Raw genomic sequence first — 6000 nt, forward strand, 5'->3', positions numbered from 1 at the left:
CAAGAGCAGCTTATTTCTTTCAACCCACCACATCTTATTTTAGGGACCCGGACCACATCACCCTACCCCTGGCCTGGGCTCCATAGCAACTGAGGTGGCTGCTATGACTGTAATTCCACCATTGCCTGTTTGTACATGAGTCTGTATATTTTACATTCTTAAATATAATAATAATAAAAACAATGATAATAGTTAAAATACACATGCGAGCTGAGAGTATGACATGATTAAAATAAAAAGTATTTGATCCAAAATATAATATAGGTCAAAGTTAAAAAAGTGCCCATATAGATTATTTTAGCATTTAGAGAACATGGATCAGTTAAAAGGGTTACTTATTACACGTATTTAATAGTCTTAGTTTTACTATAAAGTTCTTGGTATTATATTTATATATCTGTCATGGAAAAGCTTCTATTTGCTGCATGATTTACTACCCTATGTGATAGTTTGCCCTTGATAATAAAAATTTAACTTTTACTGATACATGAAAATGAAATATTTTGATTTTTAAAAGGTTTACAGCTGGGTAGTAAATCTCTAACACTAATTGTACTCCTTCAAAGAGTAAATAGAAGAAAGGAGCGTAGTTTGTCTTTTACAACCAGAATTACCAATTACGAATTAAATAATCTTTACTAAATACTTTCTAAAGGACCCCCCCGTCAAACAATATAACATTTTAGCCCATTCACTCACTAGTTATTTCTCCCATTTGATAAATTGCATGACTACTTCCCTGTCTTTAACAGAGTGTAGTTGGCATAGGCGGTTCATACTTCCTGTGCTGTTATTTTAACATGGCACTGCTACAAAAATGTAAAACGCAAAGAGAACTTTGAAGGCTGGTATGAGGTGCAAACTAATATTGTTGTTTAATAATTCAAAGAATTTGGCCCCTCCTTTCCTTAAAAGGCATTGTCCTTATCTAGGCCTTGATATGTGTAGCCTGTCAAGCAAAATCCTTGATGAAGCATTTGTAATATCCACTGCTATTACTAGCACATTAAATGGTTCAACATATGCATGGTGTCCTCCCTTTGTAGATTGGATCCCCCATTGTACAGAAATTCTTCCTTAGAGCTTCCTTTCAGGTATTGGAAACCTAAAGCTTCTAGTGGAGAAGACCCTGCCCAAGCAGTATGCTGGATGACCACTCTTAGTTTTTTGCAAATGCAAATTCTAGTTGGTGTAAAGGCAGCTGCACTGAACAAAAATTTCTCTTTGTACTAATAACGTTACCGGCCCTTCATTCATGAATTACACAACAGCAGGGTAGGGAAGGTAAAAAGGGCTTATTGAGGGATTATGTTGAGGGACAAAGGGAAGGATCCTTCTCTACCTTGTTATGAAATGCTTGCACCCTGTTCCAGGAAACAAGCATGCTTCAGATACTCAACCAAAAACGACTTTGTAAGCAACCTTCAGATGAGCAGAGGAAGTAGAACTTGCCTTTTTGTATAGGGAGAATATATGAGATAAAGCTGACCTATCTTCCTTGAAACCTTTATTACTTCCAAGTCCTCAAAATTGCTGTTCAGCTCACTGACCTAAGCAGTCTTCAACATTAGATTTGTTGTTACATTTGGTTTGCTGAGGATTAAAAAGTATAAAAGACTCCTTACCAAATGCTACATAGCCCCAAAAAGCCTTAAGAATTAGACTCTATACCAACTGCTCATGCTGACAGTGATGACAGTGATGACTGTCATAACCCCCTTTGCATCTTCCAATATTCACATCTTCTAGCTTGCTACTTACTCCTACCCCTAAGTCGCCATTTTTTCTTACACAGTGATTAAGTACTTTTCATCAATAGTGATGGGCCGAACACCCCCCTGTTCGGTTCGCACCAGAACATCTCGAACAGGGAAAAAGTTATAGCAAACTCTCTTAAAGTCTATGAGACACGAACATGAAAAATCAAAAGTCTTTATTTTAAAGTCTTATATGCAAGTTATTGCCATAAAAAATGTATGGAACCCGGGCACTGCCCTGGGGGACATGTATCAATGCAAAAAAAAAAAAAAATGTTTTAAACAATCGTTTTTACAGGAGCAGTGATTTTAACAATGGCTAAAGTGAAACAATAAAAATGAAAAATTCCTTTAAATATCATGCCTGGGGGGCCCCCTTAATGTGCCTGTAAAGTTGCGCATCTGTACGATGTATGTAGCCTGTTGCAGCAATACTGATTTTTTAAAGGAAAAAATGTAATAAAAAACTTGCTTGGCTCCTGGCTATACAGATACATTTTTTTTTTTTTTTAAACGGAGTGGGGTCCCCCCCACATTCCATACCACACCCTTATCCGAGCACGCAGCCTGGCAGGCCAGGATGGGGGGGGGGGGGACGAGTGAGCGCCCCCCCTCTCCTGAACCATACCAGGCAGCTTGCCCTCAACATGGAAAGGGTGCTTTGGGGTGCCCCCCATAGCACCTTGTCACCATTTGATGGAGACAAGGGCTTCTTCTCGACAACTCTATGCTGTGGTTGTGGGGTCTGCTGGTTGGGGGCTTATCGGAATCTGGAAGCCCCCTTTAACCTCCCTGGCGGTATGATTGTTTCTGATTTTAGGTGCTGAAAGCGGTACAATTATTTTGCTTAATTCTTAAGGAGGAGCAGCCCAAACCAACTATTTACTATATACATATACATATACATATATATATATATACACATATATAAAAAGTACAGTAAAACTGCAGGAAAGGGCACTGGGGGGCAATGTCAATTTATTTTATTTAGTAATGTAATCCAATAGGATTACAATATATCAGTGTGTTTGTGTGTTTTACTATTTGAATTTGCCGCTTTTTCCACCCCCTGCGACGTGACACTCGCAGGAGACTGAAGCCGGGGCTCACAGCATCGGGTGGAAGATCCGGCTGCCGTATGCTGCAGGGACACATCGCGGGATCCTGGGGACAAGGTAAGTAACCTCTACCAGGATCCAGCGATGCTCCCTGGCGGTACTCCGAGTGTGGCTCGGGGTTACTGCTAATGGCACTGAAATTCCACCCCGAGCTACACTTGGGAATACCGCCAGGGAGGTTAACAAGGGGGCCCCCAAAATCCCCCCCCCCCATGTAAATGGGTATTGGGTAGATTGTACCCCTACCCGTTCACCAAAAAATTGTACAAAAAAAATAAACACAAAAGAAAGTTTTTGACAAGTCCTTTATTGAAAAATAAAAATAAAAAAATAGTGTCCTTCGATGTAAATCTATAATCAATCACGATGCTCGCCGCACCCAAAAAATAGAAAAAATTCAAAGACGCTTTGCCTCTTCAGAGGCTATCCGCTGAATGATGCTCTTGAGCTTTGACAGCTCTTTTATAGGCAAGGGGTGGGGCCACCTGGTTACGTCACCAGGTGGCACCACCCCGTCTGACATCACGTGGCGTCATGTGAAGTCAGAAGGGGGCGGTGCCACAGGGTGATGTAAACTGGTGGCCCCACCCCTTGCCTATAAAACAGCTGTCAAAGCTCAAGAGCATAATGACGCTGTGGGACACCTCAGAAGAGGCAAAGCGTCTTTGAAATTTTTTTCTATTTTTCGAGTGCAGCAACGATGGATTTACATTACATTATTTTTTTTAACACTTTTTTGGTGAATGGGTAGGGGTACAATGTACCTGATACCCATTCACAAAGGGGACTTCCGGATTCCAATAAGCCCCCCACCTGCAGACCCCCACAACCACAGCCCAGGGTTGTCGGGAAGAGTCAGTTGTCCCGAAAGCACCCTCCCCATATTGAGGGCATGCCGCCTGGTATGGTTCAGGGGGGGAGCGCTCGCTCGTCCCCCCTATCCTGGCCTGCCAGGCTGCATACTTGGATAAGGGTCTGGTATGGATTTTGGGGGGGACCCCACGCCGTCTTTTTTTTAATTTCGACGTGGAGTTCCCCTTAAAATCTATACCAGACCCAAAGGGCCCAGTATAGATTTTGGGGGTGACCCCATGCCTTTTTTTATTTAATTCTGTCATAGGGTTCCCCTTAACCACTTAAATACAGGGCACTTTCACCCCTTTCTGCCTAGACCAATGTTCAGCTTTCAGCGCTCATTGGCATCTATTGGAAATATTGGTCAGCTTGGCATGGCACTGCTCACGAACCATAAGGGACACAAAACTTGGGGAGCACTGAGAGGGGACTCAGGACTACAACATATTTATACATTTTAAAAGTGGGGTATAACCTAAACACTACACTAACTGCACTAAACTAACTCCACACACCATCCACTAACTACCTGCCTAACCTCTATTATTACACACTATACACGGCTGCCGTGTCAGCAGCAGCCTTATATAGTGTGAGGTGTGGACTTAGCCCCCGAGCCATGATTGGCTAAAGGCACCCTGCCAATGGAGCAGTGCATTATGGGGCCCTCATCGGCGGGCGAATTTGCCACGAGCGCCCCCCCGAACACACGAACACCCGATGTTCGAGTCGAACGTAAGTCTTACGTTCAAGTCGAACGTAACATCCAACCCATCCCTAATCATCAATATGTTCATATTCTTACATATAGTTACATAGTTACATAGTAGTTGAGGTTGAATAAAGACAATAGTCCATCCAGTTTAACCTGTGTAGGTGTGTGTGTGTGGATGTATTCGTTTCCCATAGATTCTTAATATCTTCAGGAATATTAAACTTAAATACAGGTGTTAGTCTTAGCATCCCCCAAATTCTTTGCAGAAGGTTCACTTTCCTGTTCAATTCAAAACAAGTTGATATATTCTTCATCTTTTACAATCATATTCTCATTTGTGAAATAGTGCAATGTCATAATCTATTCGGAATCAGTCTGTTAGCATGTAGAATCAATAAATTACCATTTATGTTTAAATGAGAGCAGGACATTTTGCTACATTGATCTCTTAAGGGTGGAATTGCTGCAGGCTCAAACCATGGCAAGTAGCTTTAAAGCGGAGTTACACTCAAAAGTGGAACTTCCGCTTATTTGTCTCCTCCCCCCTCTGGTGCCACAATTAGCACCTTTCAGGGGGGAGCGGGTACCTGTTTTTGACAGGTACCATGTCCCCACTTCCTTTGGTTCCCCTTACTCCTCCCTCTGCTTCGTGGCCAATTACCGATCCCAGCGCGCTTCGCGCATGCGCATTAGGGCCCTGGCCGTGAAGCCGCAAGGCTTCACTGCTGGTTTCCCTTACTGGCAATGGTGGTGGCAGCACCCGGCAGCTGATGGAAACATCTGCTGCTGTGCTGACATCGCTGGACTCCAGGACAGGTAAGTGTCCTAATATTAAAAGTCAGCAGCTACAGTATGTGTTGCTGCTGACTTTTAATTTTTGGAGGTGGGGGGGCAGAACTCCGCTTTAAGTGAAACTTTAGTCAGAAACGCTGGCCTCTTTTGCAGGTATAGCTATATAAAACCTTTAAAAATACATGCCTATACTGTTTAAAATCCAATCAGTTGCTCTCGAATTTTCAGTGCTGTGCTGCAAATCAGAGCCACTAGAGGCTGAACTGCTGACAACCTAAGGATTTACTGCTGCTCAGGGGCTCTGGACTTCAGCAAAATGGCAGCCTCCGGCAGAAAGAAAGAGGAACAATGCTGGAGGCAATTTACAGCACACACTACATTTTGGTAGCATAATTATTCTTGTGAAATGTATGCACCTTGCTAAAGAACATTCTTTTTTATCAAGTTGTTATGTGTAAAGTTTCAAATTATTTAATATTGGGCAAAAAAAAAACTGCAGTGGTAAAAATTTTGATTCATAGACTATTTCAGCATATACTGTAGCAATGACCACCGCACCCATATACTGTAGCATCAAAATATTGGGAATGTGTTGGTAATTCAAATAATTAACTTTGTAATGATCTTTAACCACTTGACGACCAGCCGCCACAGATGTACTATGGCAGGCTGGCTCTCCCAGGCAAAGCCACGTACATGTACGGCACTGTCCTGGGAGGAACTAGGGGGCTCGCCAGTGGGGAAGCCAATGCGTGTGTCAGGC

Source organism: Pelophylax lessonae, assembly GCF_965119305.1.
Source record: "Pelophylax lessonae genome assembly, chromosome: 4".
NCBI lineage: Eukaryota > Metazoa > Chordata > Amphibia > Anura > Ranidae > Pelophylax > Pelophylax lessonae.